Source organism: Herpailurus yagouaroundi, unplaced genomic scaffold, assembly GCF_014898765.1.
Source record: "Herpailurus yagouaroundi ecotype Mexico unplaced genomic scaffold, PumYag 195, whole genome shotgun sequence".
Lineage (NCBI taxonomy): Eukaryota > Metazoa > Chordata > Mammalia > Carnivora > Felidae > Herpailurus > Herpailurus yagouaroundi.
The window spans coordinates 19,012,372-19,029,412 of NW_024412426.1; the positions used below are offsets into that span (position 1 = coordinate 19,012,372).

General features: G+C 39.2%; 1 long non-coding RNA gene across 1 annotated transcript; it reads right to left on the minus strand.

The window, feature by feature from the left end:
* Positions 1-1,442: 1,442 nt before the first annotated feature.
* Positions 1,443-16,818, minus strand: LOC121011698 (uncharacterized). Its single transcript, XR_005781706.1, has 3 exons — positions 16,716-16,818; positions 16,430-16,638; positions 1,443-2,391 (listed from the first exon to the last, which is right to left on the minus strand). It is a non-coding gene; the product is annotated as an uncharacterized LOC121011698 (long non-coding RNA).
* Positions 16,819-17,041: the final 223 nt, after the last annotated feature.

The following is a 17,041-nucleotide window of genomic DNA, read 5'->3' on the forward strand; positions in this document are numbered from 1 at the left end:
AAATGGGTAAGGGGCATTAAGGAATCTACTCCTGAAATCATTGTTGCACTATATGCTAACTAATTTGGATGTAAATTTTAAAAAATAAAAATAAAATAAAACATTTAAATGATGTGGAATTAATTGTACATATTGCATTTATATAATTTGACACCTCTTGTATGTATATACCTGTGAAACTACTGCCACAATCAAAATAATGAACTTGTCCATTGTCCAAGTTTTCTCATGCTCCTTTGTAGTCACTCCCTGCTGTCTCTCTCTGACCCAGGCAACCACTGATTTACTTTCAGTCAGTATAGACTAGTTTGCATTTTCTAGAATTTTATTTAAATAAATCACACATCTTTTTTTGTCTGGCTTCTTTCATTTGGTATACTTATTTTGAGATTCATCTATGTTGTGTATATCAATATTATATATATATATGTATACTATACATATATATATATTTTTTTTATTGCCCAGTAATAATCCATTTTATGGGTATATCACAATTTATTTATCCATGCACCTAGTGATGGTCTTTTTGGGCTATAGGAGTCAGATTTTTAAACTCAGTTTTGTTTTACTTGAAAGTCTGTGATTTTATCTACAATGTAGCTAAGTATGCTTTGTTATGGACTGAATTGTGCCCCCCCCACCCCAATGCTTATGTTGAAATTCTAACCTTCAATGTGACTATATTGGAGATAGGGCCTTTAAGGAGGTAACTAGGATTAAATGAGATCGTAAATGTGGGGCCTTAATCCAATAGAATTGATGTCCTAATAAGAAGAGGAAGAGGGGCACCTTGGTGGATCAGTCGGTTAAGCGTCCGACTCTTGATCTCAGCTGAAGTCTTGACCTCAAGGTCATGAGTACAAGCTCGGCATTGGGGTCCATGCTAAACATGAAGCCTACTTTAAAAAAAAGAAGAAGAGGAAGAGACACCAGCATTTCCTCTCTCTCTCTCTCTCTGCATAGGAAGAAAGGCCATGTGAAGAAGATACAGTGAGAAGATGACCACTGCAAGCCAGAAAAAGAGGTCTCACCAGAGACTAGCCCTCCTAGCACTTTGATATTGGACTCCCAGCCTCCAGAACTGTGAGAAAATGTCTGTTGTTTAGGCCACCTTGTCTGTGGTATTTTGCTATGGCAACCTAAGCAGACTAATACATGCTTCAAGTGAAAAGATTAATGACTTCTCAGTTCCAACTGGTGCAAAATGAACCCAGTATCTTCCCTCACCAAAATTTGGTCCTCTATTAGCATTGTATGATCTCTCTGAATGGCACCACCATTTTTTTTTAACGTTTATTTATTTCTGAGACAGAGAGACAGAGCATGACCAGGAGAGGGGCAGAGAGAGAGAGGGAGACACAGAATCCGAAGCAGGCTGCAGGCTCTGAGGTGTCAGCATAGAGCCCGACGCAGGGCTCGAACTCACGAACCGTAAGATCATGACCTGAGCCGAAGTCAGTCGCTCAAGCAACTGAGCCACCCAGGCGTCCCGAACCACCATTTAATCTATCATGGAACCCAAAACCCAGATGCTCTTCTTAACATTTCCCTCTCTCTCACCTGTTCTCCTGTTTTCCAACTCATCTCTCAGTTCTATCATTTCACTTCTGGCTGGTCCTTGAACCCAGCCATTTCTCTTTTCCTCCACAGTCACCTCTGTACTTGAGATTACCACCTTCCCTTGGACTAGAGTCATAGTGTCCAAACTGATCTCTCCCCATCCACTCCTGCTTCCCTCTAATTCATTCCCGCATAATAGCCAGAGTTTTGATTTATAACCAAAGCCAGGTATCACCCTTCTACCACGAACAGTTCCCAATGCTCCTAGAATAAAGACTAAGTTCCCTAATTGGTCTATGAGGCCCTTCATAACTGGCCTCTTTCTGAAGCTTTCCTCTCCCTCATTCTCTGTCCATCAGCCACACTAGCCTTTCCATTCCCTAAATATGCCTATGCCTCCTGGCCACAGAACTTTTTTTCAGGCTATTTCCTCTATCTGGACTCTCTCTACCCTTCTGTTTGACTTTACCCCAATCATCACTTTGCCAGAAAAGCCTTCTGGGACCTCTCTGCCTAGGACAACCAACCTGTTATGCACCTAAAATTACAGTGGTAATTTACATTTGTCTATATGATTCTTTGATTAATATCTGCTTCTCCAGTGCCTAACACACATATAAATATGACAGGAATTCTTATCCTGAGATGCAGAAATCTTTTAGACAGATCCATGGGTGCCTTGAAACTATGTAAAATTCTTCATGCATTGGCTAGCTGTATGTTTTTCTGCAGACATGGGCCACAGCTTATAACATATTCTCATCCATTAGGAGGAAATTAGACTCAGCAGTTGGTCCATTTTCTTATTTCTTGTTAGCCTGGAGCTCCCTGTTTAAAAGCAGAAGAGAAAGGAAAGATGAATACAAAAATTAATGCTATTCTGCATTATAATGCAAATTCCTATCTCCATTGTGTACCAGGGCTGTGTTATATAAAAAAAATTAGGGCAAGGGTTCTTTTCCTCTTTATTGGTACTGCTCTGAAAATTGATGTTTGTCCTTGAGAAATCAATATGTGTATATGTGCATGATCTGATAATTGTCTCCTAGATCTTTAGAATACTGAATCTCTTTCTGGACTCTAGACTGTACAACTAGATTTAGAGGGGAAAGCCCACCCCTCACCCATGGTATTATTCTAGACTGAAACAACCAAGATGGGGACATGTACTGCTGGGGAATACTCAGATCAATAGGCTACCAGGCAGGAGAAGGAGAATGTGGACTAGAGTGTATGATCCAAACCATTAGCAGTAGAAAAATGAAGGGTATTCTCTAACTGGACAGAGAAGACCTTCCTGAGCAGCAAAGTGCAGGTGGGTGAATCCATAATAGATGTAGAGCAACCCTCCTCAGCTTTCACTTTTTCCAGATATGCCAAGGATGGCAATTCTAATGCGTGGGTGAGGGAAATCTAAGCCTTGGGTTGTGCCCTGCGGAAGGAGGCATAGAGAGAGCTCTGGGAGCACTTATGAGCCACACTGAAGGAAGGCAGGCTATGAAGGAATGCTTCCCGTAAGAGAGAATATCTGAGCTGTATTTTGGATTAATGACATTTTTCATAAACTGTTTTGCAAAACCAATAGAAATCTTGATGAGCAGAATTTAGGGAACTGAAGCACAGGTAAGTGAATATATTTCCCCAAAGAAAATATGAAGCATATGGTCTGACATCTGATTTGGCAATAGGACAGAATATTTGAAATTGGGACTCGAGAAAAAGAGAGCATATGGTCACTCTAAGCATAGGGTGTAGCTTGGGAGAAGGGTCTAAGGTGTGAGAGGAATGAGCCAAAGAAAGAGTGACCGAAGGCACTGAGATTAAGCAAATGTCTAATGTCATCAACGTTGATTGCAGAGAGTTAAAAATAGAGCTAAGATATAGAGGCCAACCAAGATCCCCTGATGAGTTTCCTGCCCACTCTTCTCTCTCTGGTGTGACTGATACTAACAGCCTCCACCAATGTCCAGTAGGTGGGCTTTAGAACTGGGTAATGATTTTAAGGATTAAAATCATTTTTAATGATTTAAAATCCTGGGTAAGTATTTTAAGGTAATAACATACATGAGGGCCAGCAAAAAGCAGCAAAATAGTTGGGAAACAGGCAGCAAATACTGCTATAGAGATACTGACTCCACTTCCTCTGAACTCCCACCTTGAGACAAATACCAGCATTGCAACTATTTTATTCAATAGTTTAATATGTTCCTCAAGCTTATTTAATATACTCCTCAAATATAAGACTCAAGATGTACTTTTTATTTTCAAAAGTGAGACAATATTTTTAAACCCCTCTCTCTCTCTTTCTCAAAATAAATAAGTGAAATTAAAATTTAATATACTTAGCATAATATTAATATGGCACTTCATGGGATAAGAGAAAATAAATTTTGAAAATCTAAGGACTTCTTGAGAAGGGAATAAGAGTGAAAATCAACCAGAAACCTATTTCAGGGAGGAAGAAATTTGTAAAAATTAAATAACTAGGTGGTGATGGCAAAGCAGACAATGACAATTTTTTGGAAGGGTTGATAATTATTTTCAGAACTTGAGCATACTTTTTTGCATTTCAGAACTAAGTGGTGAATCTCAAACATCCACCTTGAAGAAAATGGGCACTTGATAGGAGCAAATAATTCAAAAAAGAGGGAATGCAAGGCCAAAAAATATATTAAAATGTTTAGCCTCCCTACTAACCAGTAAAACAATGAGAATCCGTTTATCAAACTACAAATGTTAAAAGGAACAATAATCAGTGGTATTGAGGGTAGACATCCCAGAGATGAATAATGGGAGCATAAAAAGGTAAATTTTCTGGCAAGTACTTTGGCAAATATAAGAAAATTCTCAAAAATTGACCACAGCTTCTGATGTAAAAATTCCAATATTTATTTTGGGAAAATAAACCTTCAGGGATAGACTATTTAATTTTATTTTTTAAAGTAGGCTTCGCACTCATTGTGCAGCCCAACATAGGGCTTGAACCCTGAGATCAAGACCTGAGCTGAGATCAAGAGCTGGACACTTAACCTATTGAGCCACCCAGGCGCCCCAGATTATATAACTTTTTTAAAATAATAGTGTTGTGTTTTTAAAGTTTATTTTAAAAAAACCTCTGACAGTGTGGAGCCCCACATGGTGTTTGAACTCAACAAAACGTGAGATCATGACCTGAGCTGAAATCAAGATTTGGATGCTTAAACAACTGAGCCACCCAGGCACCCCAAGATTATATAATTTTTAATAGTCTTGTTGATAAAAACTAAAAGTGTCCAAGAGTTCATTGATGACATGTTATGATACTTCCATACATTGTAAAGTATGCAATCATTTAAAATATCGGTGTACATATACACGGAAAAAAATTCACAGTACTGATAACAAAGCAGGCTTTGAAATAGTGTAAACAGTTTGGCCCCCAATTGTTTTAATGTTTATTTATTTATTTTGAGAGAGAAAGAGAGAGTACTCATGTGCACGTGTGCAAAAGTGGGGGAAGGGGCAGAGAGAGAGGGAGAGAGAATCCCAAGCAGGCTCCGTGTTGTCAACACAGAGCCTAATGTGGGGCTCTATCCCACCAACAGTAAGATCACGACCTGAGCTGAAATCAAGGGTCAGACACTCAACCAGCTGAGCCACCCAGGCACCCTTGACCCCCAATTTTAAAAATTACATAAAAAGAATACCAAAATGGCAGTGGCGGAATTATGGATGCTTATTTCTAGTCATCTTCTTCTGCTTTCTATTTTTCTTTAATAGAGAGGTACTATTTATGCAATAACATTTTCTTAAATGTTTGTTTTTGAGAGAGAACATGCATAAGCAGGGGAGAGGCAGAGAGGGAAAAGGACAGTGGATCCAAAGTGGGCTCCATGCTGACAGCAGAAAGCCCCACATGGAGCTTGAACTCATGAACCATGAGATCATGACCTGAGCCGAAGTCGGACGCTTAACCAACTGAGCCACCCAGGCACCCCTGTAATAACATTTTAATAATCATTTGAGGAACAGTGAATATCCTCATTGAAGGTTTTATCTCCAAAGGACAAAACAATCCAAGCACAGGAGTGTGAGGATGTCACGAAGGAGAAAACAAATGAGAGAGGGATGGTCTAACTATCAGGAGAAATGACGAAGAACTTTACATATGCTCCAAAGATGAATAGTTGAGTGGCTTTTTTTAAGTCACCACTTCCTTCTATTTTTTTGACTTAAAATTTTTTTTTCTTGGAGAAACAAGGGTTCATAAATTTTGGGGAAGGCGGGGTATGGGATGGGATGGGATGGGATGGGGAAATTCAAAGACTTCCTGCCATCAGCTTTACTTCTAAGTGATTGTACATTCTGTCAATGTTTGTTTATCTCACCACCAGGGGAAAACGATTCACAACAGTCTCAACCATGAGAAATATCTCAGGATTTAACAATACGGTAAGAATAATCATTATTGATGCTTTTGCTACACCTTTAAAATATTAAAAGACTTCACTAACATCACATAGGGTTTGTAGTAACCCAAGCAGCTGAATTAACCATCGGGTCATGGTGAAACGTTGGTTTCCAAACTGCTTCCACACAAAGGTGTCTGTTTCAGTGAAGGTTCACCGCAGCAGTAACAAAGACCAACTGTCACTGATTTAAGCAGAACAATCGTTAATTAAAATAACAAAGGGTTACACCTCCATAATTTTTTTTTAAAGAAAGGATATATTGGGTGGCTCACAGAATTGCTGGAAGGGCTAGACAACCAGGCTTCAAGCTAAACAGCAAAGATGAACTTCCCGTTGTGGTTTTCCTGGGACTGAAAGGTTTTCAGGGATTCAGAGCTTTCCAAGCAAAAACTGAAAAAGTGCTAGGCAAATTGTGACAAGGTGGTCACCCTAGAGCTGGTGCCACAGACATCAAGTACTTGATGCACTTTGGCTGTTAGAAACTGTTGCTTTATAGTAACTGTACTGACACTAGGAAAGACAGTGACAAGGAGAAAGAAAGAAACAACTTGTATCTTTAACTTGGAATCAAAGGTCGAGCATAGATGTGTGATTAAATACATGTTTGCACTTGGGGCGCCTGGGTGGTGCAGTCGGTTAAGCGTCCGACTTCAGCCAGGTCACGATCTCGCGGTCCGTGAGTTCGAGCCCCGCATCAGGCTCTGGGCTGATGGCTCGGAGCCTGGAGCCTGTTTCCGATTCTGTGTCTCCCTCTCTCTCTCTGCCCCTCCCCTGTTCATGCTCTGTCTCTCTCTGTCCCAAAAATAAATAAAAAACGTTGAAAAAATTTTAAAAAAAAATTTAAAAATACATGTTTGCACCTTAGCAGCAAGAGAGGCAAAGAAAGTATTTCAGATCTTCTATTTCCATTATGGGAGAAATCTTTGCAGGTCACCAAGATTTACAAGGTGAAGAATTCTCTAAATATAGGGAAGCAGGTCAGGTGGCCCAAATAATGACCAATTTCCACTATAGTATCCATTTTTTAAAAAAAATCTAAGAACGCAAAAGCAATCATTCATCTGGTGTATAGTGGTTTCTTTGACTTAAAATTGAGTTTTAAAAGTCAGATTAACAGAATGTTACTATAATATTATCTTAATTATTTGGCCACACAATGCCCGTTATAAACCTTAATCTGTATGATGAACATAATTCTGTATTTGAGTTGTAAACAATTTAATCTTTCTGACTTTTGTGCATCACAAAGGATTGGTTTGTTTCCATTATTTACCCAGGGGAAAAAAATTGTTGCTTCTCTATCATTTCTAATACATCTAGAGGAGACAAATAGTTACCCAAAGGCTACAGTGTTTGCCAGGAAGAGATGGACTTTAATGGAAACCTTTTATCTAGGACAAACCTTAAGAACAGTAATGGACAGTGTGTTCTACATAGCTATTTAGCTTTCACTCTTACATTTGTTGTGGTTAAGTGATTTGAGCAAAGGATTTCAAGTCAGCGCTCATGTATTTTTCTTAGCTATTCATTTCTCTTACAGAATGACCTTGAACAAACCCCTTAAATTTTTTGGTTTTGTCTTTATATTCCAAACTATAAAGTGGGAATGCCTGTAATTAATCAAAGATTCAACATTTACTGACAGATGGTAACGAATAAAACAATAGAACAAGAATTCTGGTCCTGCTTTTCATGTTGTAGTTGTGAGGTCTTGGCCATGTCACTTAAGTTCTCATGTCTCAGTTTCCTCAATGTATAAATGATAATAATGCCTGCATTATCTACTTCAAAATACAGATGGAACAGCATTTTCAAAAATATGGAACAGTGAATGCAAAGTATTAGTATTGAATTAATGCCAAAAATGCAGAGTGCTTCCTTTGATTTTACCTAGAAAATATATCTCTGAAAATCAATCCAAAATTATAGAAGCTAATAGAAAAGCCCTTTTAAGTTTGTGGTTACCTTCTTGGTGGCAGACTTTTAAATAGTAATTATTAATGCAGGTTTCTTTCACTTGCTGTTTCCTAGACTCCAATCTCTCAAAAGTTTTCTGAATTGTATTTGTATTCCCTGAAGTCCTGGGATGCTCTTCTGAGGTTTTTTGTATTTTGTTTTTTTAAAATCTAAGATGTCCAAGATAAGATTCCATACAGGAGGCAGCTATTACTGCAGCAAAGAGAAGATAGTAGAATTGTTCGACTTAAATAACTGCCCCCTATTGGAGGTATAAAACATAAATTTCATTTATAAGGAGAGGGAACAAATGGAGAGAAGAATCTGTTAGAAGAGGTTTGCTTGACAAAGATGCCATATCTACTTTGTAAAATTACCAAGTGCCATGGGATTAGGAAAGTACTTGCATACCCCCTACGAAGAGCCTCCTTTGTTTCCTTGCTCTCTGGTCCTTTAAATAGTGCCTGGATAATCTCACATGAACTCTCTGGAGCTGTGAATTTATAGATTAAAAACTGCTGATTTAAGACAGCCATGTGATTAATCAGGGCACCAGAAATACAAGCAAGCAGGCAGGATGATTATTCTAGCAGCTTCATAATTTGGACTCTTCAGTAAGAAAAAAAGAGCTCAAGCCCACTCCTTTACAAAAGTTCTTATTATATCTCAACCTTCATGTCTAAACCTAAATAGAATTCCTTTCTATTTTTAATACCTTTTCAACAAAGTGAAAGCTGAATTTGTACACCAGTTTTTGTCTTTTATCCATCAACACTCTGGTCAAAGACCAATTACACTGCCTGTTAATCTCAAGTGGGATAAACCCTTCTGACTTTTTCCTCACACCTACTCTAAGTGTATTTATCACAAAAATTTGGTGAATGATCTGATTTAGAAGAGGAGGTGCTGCCTGCTTCTCTGGGTGACCTTGGGAAAATCTCTCAGATTCTTTTCCTAGGGAATGTAATATAGTTAATAAAGAACTATGTGATCTGTCTTGCCCACTCAAAACAATTTTGTCAGTTGACTTCTTGACTGAGAGGCAGAACTTATTTGTGAAGTTAAATGTTCAACTCAGTATCACTTATACGTTAACTAAGAATATAAAGGAATTTGACTCGGGTCTTCGTGGGACTTAACCATGAAAACTCCTACACATTAATACAAGTAAAATGCAAATGATGCCACACTATGCCCCGAAGAAACTATAAAGGTGTATAAGAAATTATCCTTGATCTCAAGGATCTTACAGGCCAGTAATGACTTGCTACAATTGCTGACACATTTTAAAGGGTTCAATTGAGAAAACAACTGAGAGTACTCACCGTGTACAAGACATGGTAGAAAAATAATAATTATTGCAGTGTCCTAAATAATGTCTCTTAAATATTGTGATTACCAATGAACGCTTGTCTTCATTTTTTAAAATTTTTAATGATTTATTTATTGTTGAGAGAGAAAGCATGAGCAGGAGAGGGGCAGACAGAGAGGGGGGACAGATGATCCGAAGCAGGCTCTCTGCTGGCAGATGTGGGGTTCGAACTTACGAACCGCAAGATCATGACTTGAGCCACCAGGCACCCCTTGTCTTCATTTTTTTAAAAAGTGAACAAATTTAACAAGATATATTAAAGAAGAGTCCTCAGTCCTACCCATCATTCCTCTAATATCAAAGACAATTACTTTCAACTCTAGATGACTTTCCTCCCACGCACCTCTATACTCTAGATACCACGCTTCTATTGCTACACCACGTTCTTTTAGTAGGCATTCTCTATTGGTTTTCCTCACCCCACCACAATTAAACACATACATATACAGTCAGTGTCCCATTCCTCATCATCATAGTATAGTGATTAGATAAATAGATGGTGTTTATATTATTAGATGTATATATGTTGACAAAAACTGACCTCCATGCTTTGGAACCAAAATATGATGCAAAGACAGAGTTTGGGATGAAGAGGAAAAGTAGCTTTATTGCTTTGCCAGGCAAAGGAGGTTGCAGCAGGCTAAAGCCTTCAAAACTGCAAGCCCACTGGAGGAAGTGGGGAGGGGGCTTTATAGGGAAATACAGGATCTAGCTGGTCTTGATAGGAACTGTGTACTGCCAGCCTCCTTAGTCGTGTCTTCAGGGTAGGACTGGGTTCCTAAAACAAAAGGCTAAGAAGGGAGAAGGCAAGGTTTGCAGAAGAGAAGGAAAAGGTTACTTAGTTTAAAATAATGCTTCTCGAAGCATTAGTGCAGCTATTTTGATTTTTGTTCAACTTTATGCTTTTAAGGCATTTCAATGGTGATTTCAGAACAGAGTCAACTATCGTCATTTTTTTTTCCTGCAAATGTTTTGCTTTCCCTGGAGTTAATAATTTTCATGTGTATGTTTGCTTAATTTTCTAACCACTAATTCAATCAGTCTCTCTTCTGGTTGATAAATATTCTATCAGTTTTATCTTGCTAAATATTTCCGTCCCAGGGCCTCTGACCTACTCCAACTTTGACTTGTGGCATAGCTGTTGTCCTAGGATCTCCCTTTGCAAACATCTTGGAGGTTCCTTTCTCTTTTCTCCTAGGATAGGTCTTTTGTTTTGATGGAACCCAACCTTCAATAAGTTCATGAGAAAGGACACCTGGGAAGTAAATTTTTTGAGATCTTGCATGTCTGAAAATGTCTTCTTTCCCTCTACATGCATACTGGATATGGAACTAATACATAAATATACAGAGATATAGAATATAGAAGTAATTTTCCCTGGGAATTTTGAGACAATTTCACCATTGCTTTCTTTTTTTTTTTTTTTGAAGGTCTAAGAAATTTTATTTTATTTTATTTAATATATGAAATTTATTGTCAAATTGGTTTCCATACAACACCCAGTGCTCATCCCAAAAGGTGCCCTCCTCAATACCCATCACCCACCCTCCCCTCCCTCCCACCCCCCATCAACCCTCAGTTTGTTCTCAGTTTTTAACAGTCTCTTATGCTTTGGCTCTCTCCCACTCTAACCTCTTTTTTTTTTTTTCCTTCCCCTCCCCCATGGGTTTCTGTTAAGTTCACCATTGCTTTCTGCTTTCCAGTATTACTACTGAGGACTCAAAAGACATTCTGATTCTTGATCCTTTGTATGAGACCTCTTTTTTCCTTTTTGGAAGTTTGTAGTCTCTTCTCTTCATCTCTTGTGTTCTTAAATTTCATAGTAATGTGTCTGGGTGTGGGTCTTTTTTCATCCCTGGTGGCGCATATACACTGAGTGAGATCTTTCAATCTAAAAACTCATGAGGTTCAGTTCCGGGAAATTTTTGTAAATTATCTTCTTAATGCCTCCCCAATTGTTTTCTTATTTCTCTCTGTCTGAAACTCCTATTCTTCAGATGTTGGGCCTCTTGACCTTGTTCTCTGGATTTTTTTCTTCTCTTATTTCCTAGCCCTTGGTGTTTTTGCTCTACCCTCTGGATGATTCCTCAACTGGATCTTCCAACTCTTCTGTCGAGATTTTCATCTATGCTACCATAACTTTAATTCCAAAGAATAATTTTTGCAATCTGAATATTGTTTTTATGTAGCATCTTGTTTCATGAATGTAATATCTTGTATTTAAGTTTTTTCTCTCCTTGCCTCATTGCTATTTCCTCAAATATTCTTCTTTGTATTTATTTATTTGGGATTGTATCTTTCTTTATAAGTTTTCTTCAACTTTCTGTTAATTGCTCATATTTAAGAGTATGACACTAAAAACTAATTGAAAGCTTTAAGTATCTGGATGGAACTAGAGAGTATCATGCTAAGTGACATAAGTCAGTCAGAGAAAGACAACTACCATATGACTTGACTCATATGTGGAATTTAAGAAAGAAAGGGGGCAAAAAGGGGAGAGAGAAAGGCAAAACAAGAAATCAACTGTTAACAGGGCACCTGGGTGGCTCAGTCGGGTAAGTGTCAGACTTTGGCTCAGGTCATGATCTCATGGTTCGTGGGTTTGAGCCCCTCATCGGGCTCTGTGCTGACAGCTCAGAGCCTGGAGCCTGCTTTAGATTCTCTGTCTCCCCACCCCCCCGCCCTCTTCTCTCTCTGCCCCTCCCCCTCTCATGCTCTCTCTCTCTCTCTCTCTCTCTCTCTCAAAAATAAATAAACATTAAAAATTAAATTTAAAAAAATAGACTCTTAACTATGGAGAAGAAACTGGTGGTTACTGGAGGGAAGGTGGGTGCAGGGATGGGTGAAGTAGGTGATGGGGATTAAGGAATGCACATGTCATGACACCACTCAATGGTGATGTATGGAAGTGTTGAATCACTGTATTGTACACCTGAAACTAATATAACACTTAAAATTAAATTAAAAACTTTTTAAGTAGAAACCTTTAAGTATATGTCAGTTCTGAGCTTTAGGGCTGGGCTGTTTGTTGAGGGACCCCCAAACTGGTATCTTTAGCTTTCTTCATGGGCTGGTCTGATCCTCAGAGAAGGATCTTCCAATCTGACTGCCGATGTCGGCGTCAGACAAGGTAAGAGAACTCAGCATTCAGATACACTCTCATTCCCACATGTCTGGTGTGTTACCCCACGTTCCACTATGACTGATGACCCTCAGACCAGACACTCTCATTTTTACCCTCCCCAAAGAAGGAGTCTCTAGTCTATGGTGGGGGCTGGGAATAGATAACCAGCAGTGTGGAGTAAGAAACAAGATTTAGCTATCTGTTCCATCATTAGCTTTCAACTAATCTTCCGTTTTTTTGTTTTGTTTTGTTTTAATTTTTTCAACGTTTTTTTATTTATTTTTGGGACAGAGAGAGACAGAGCATGAATGGGGGAGGGGCAGAGAGAAGGAGACACAGAATCGGAAACAGGCTCCAGGCTCTGAGCCATCAGCCCAGAGCCTGACGTGGGGCTCGAACTCCCGGACCGCGAGATCGTGACCTGGCTGAAGTCGGACGCTTAACCGACTGCGCCACCCAGGCGCCCCACTAATCTTCCGTTTTTAACATTCTCCAACTTTTATTTCCATTTCCAGAGGTCCCTGGTCCTGATAATCCCTGGCATTTTAAGCATTTCTGTGATGGAAATCTGTTTATTTCCCCTACTAGGTTAAGAGCCCACTTTCTCTGGACTCCTCTGAGTAACCACCAACCTGTCTGCTTCATAGCCTGTGAAATGTCTTTGATATTGTTTATTCTCATCTTTACTAGCTTGTCAGTTTATGGCCTTAAATTTTTTTTTAACTAAGTTTTAGTGGAATTTCTGAAGGGAGGAAAATTAGATGCATGTGTTTCCTTTTACTGAGAACCCCCAATTTATTTTTTTACAGAGAGACTAGTGAATCAAAGGAATTTAATCAAAACCAGAGCCATCATAGAGAAGCTATCAAAAACTAACATAGCTCTCCTCTTGTTCCAGCAGGCCCCAATGAAAAGGAAAAAAATGGCATGTTACTCCAAAAATGGAGTACAAAAATGGAGGCCTATTAAAATATGGGTAGGCTAAAGCATACTACTAATCAATGAAATCTTTTCTTCTGCAATATTAATTTAGACTGCGCTCTTAGTAAAAATTTGTACCTGCTTTTTTATTAATATACTTATTTTTAGAGCAGTTTTAAGTTTATAGAAAAATTGTACAAAAAGAACAGAGAGTTCCAAATATCCCTTATTTTCCCCCACATAGTTTCTCCTATTATTAACATCTTGCATTAGTAGGATACATTGTTACAATTTACAAACCAATATTGATATACTATTAAAGTCCATGGTTTCCTTTAAGGTTTCTTCTTTGTGTTAAACAATGTTTTGGGTTTTGAAAACTGCATGTATCCAACATTATCATGTATCCAACATTGCAGTATAATACAGAATAGTTTCACCACCATAAAAATCCCCTTTGCTCTACCTATTCAATCCTCTTTCCCTCTCCCCAAATCACTGGCACCCACTGAGTTTTTTACTGTGTCAATAGTTTTGCCTTTTCTACAGTGTCATGTTGTTCACATTATACAGTATGGAGCCTTTCACACTGGCTTTTAACACTTTAAACATTACCAGTAACCTTAACTGTTCAGCTAGAGAAACTTCTTTTTCTGGGTCCCTCTTAAAGCTGAGAACCTTTTGTGTTAACCTGAAAATAGGTCAGAGCAGCATATCCATGTGATACACATTACCTCCCAAATCCAAGGGGGTTCACCAAGGACAGTTGTTTCTTGAACAACAGGGGACTTAGGGGTGCCAAGCCCCCACAGAGTCAAAAATCTTTGTATGACTTTTGACTCCCCCCAAACTTATTACCCTACTATTGACTGGAAGCCTTACCAATAACATAAACAGTCTATTGACACATATTTTGTATTATATATGGTAGTCTTATAATAAAGTAAGCTAGAAAAGAGAAAAAATTAAGAAAATTGTAAGGAAGAAGGGCTCCTGGGTGGCTCAGCCAGTTAAGCATCCGACTTCGGCTCAGGTCATGGTCTCGCGGTTCGTGGATTCGAGCCCCACATTGGGCTCTGTGCTGACAGGTCAGAGCCTGGAGCCTGCTTCAGATTCCGCGTCTCCTTCTCTCTCTGTCCCAACCCCGCTAGTGCTCTGTCTTTCAAAAATAAATAAATGTTAAAAAAAATTTTTTAGGGGTGCATGGGTGGCTCAGTCGGTTGGGCATCTGACTATAACTTAGGTCACGATCTCATGGTTCATGAGTTCAAGCCCTGCATTGGGCTCTGGGCTGACGGCTCAGAGCCTGGAGCCTGCTTCCAATTCTGTGTCACCCTCTTTCCCTGCCCCTCCCCCATTTGCACTCTGTCTCTCTCTGTCTTTCAAAAAACGAATAAATGTTTAAAAAAAATTCAAAAAAAAATTTTAAAGAAAATTAAAAGGAAGAGAAAATACGTTAACAATACTGGACTATACTAACTGAAAACAATCCATTTATAAGTGGACCAAGGCAGTTCAAACTCGTGTTGTTCAAGGGTCAACTGTCTTGTGTCTCTTTCTTAGTGGTAGAGCAAGTGGCAACCTGATCTTCATTCTAGAGAGAAAATCCCAACTTATCCAGGCTGAAGTGCAAGTAGCTCTGAGCCAGTTGTGCCCAAAGTGTGCTAGATTATAATGTTGTTGAAAGAATAAAGTTTGTTAGAAGAACCACAACAGGACTTTGATGCAAAACAAAGCTACGACCCCTTATGTAAAATTATGTAATATACTGGCACCTGAGTGGCTCAGTTGTTTAAGCATCCAACTGTTGGTTTTGGCTCAGGTCATGACCTCACAGTCGTGGGACTGAGCCCCAATTCGAGCTCCATGCTGGGTGTGCAGCCTGCTGGGAATTCTCTCTCCCTCTCTCCCTCTGTCTCTGTCTGTGTCTCTCTCAAAAAATAAAATAAAATTACATAATATATTATATAAAATATAGTAAAAATTTACATATATATAATACATATGTATATTTATTTGGTAACAGCCTGTGGCTTACTATTGATCCCTGAGAGACACTCAATGCATGCCCCTGAGATACCTCGTTTTCATCATGAACTTAGTATCGTCTAGCCAGACATAAAGCCAAGCATCAGCACACCATCATCAAGTGGAAACAATGTAAACAAGACTACACCCAAACAGGTGCCAAAGTCACAAAGAAGTTATACATGCAGTGGCTTACACTCCACATGCTTTTTTTCTGACTTCTCTATTGGACCTCCCACATCCTACTTCTGTGACCTCATGGATACATCCTTAAGATCACTTGCCTCAAGAGAAAAAAAAAAAATCCAACCAAATTTATAGAAAGCTCTGCACAGTATGGTAGCTCTCACTCTAAATGAACTTCTGTGACATTCAACTCCATTTAGGCGAATGCTGAAGGACAGTGCAAAAGAGATATCCTTCTCATGGGAAAAATTTCAAGAACTATAAGTCAGTGGGTATTCTGTTTCTTGCAACTGAAAATATCCTACATGATATGAATTTTCCATACAACATTACTTTAGGCTAATGAATTCTGTGAGTCAACAGTTTGACACTCATTCAATTTACAGATCTTGTCTTGCACCCTCCCACCCAGAAGCAGTTGGTGCAAACCCTAAAGAACAGTGACATGGCTACTGAAAACTCAGTTACACTGCCAGCTAGGGGATCATGCTATATTGAGATGGGAAGCGGGGGTGTGGTCCTGCCCGATGAAGTAAATGCTCTATACCCTTGGCAAATATATGGTACACTTTCTCCTCTCCAAGAAACAAAGGAATGAAAATGGGGTTATGCCTCCCACAGATTAACCAAATGGCCCGTGCACAAAGTGTTTTATTTCCCGTCCTGATGACTTGGGGCTCTATTAGTTTAGCAATTTGAATAAATAAGGTAAAAGTACATCCATCAAGGACACAATAACTTTGTGGAGTAGACAGGTAGAAATGTCTTTTAAGCAGGATCACAATTCAGATGAGAAAACAGGACTGGAGACAGCAGTTTGAGACTCACCAGGTACCGGATGTGAAGGTGTAAGAGTACATTAATCTAGACTGAAGACTGAGCAGCCAACCAAAACCTGTGCCTTGGGAAATCCTGCAGTCGGAGGTTGGAGGAGTGGAGAACAGGCTGATGCAGTATCAATAAAAATCAATGAAGCATTTCTAGCTTTAAATGGTACTTGGCCAGCAGCCCCTGATTCAGCCTCTCCCGACTGCTGCCTGAAACACATAAAAAGACAAAGAGAAATTATAAAAGTCATACCAATGCAGATCACAAAAAATGACAAGCCTCTTACTGCCAGGAGGAAGACTCCAACTTATAAGGCTGATGAAGTTGGATTCAGAAAAACAATCGGTGGCCCATTCATGCTCTGCATCATTACACAGAGCAGATCTACCCATCTGAAAGAAGACAGGGAGTCTGAGCATCCTTCCCCTGCTGTCAGCTTGCTGACTCAGAACGTCAGGGTCCATGCAGAGCTGCAGATTGACTGAGCAGCTGGTCCTTCTGTGGAGCCATATCTTTTTGGTTATGGTAATGTTGGAGGCTATCATCTTCCTGCATGCATCTGGAGACTGCAACTTCCAAAAGTTTGTAGGGAAGGATGGGGTGGGGATGGAG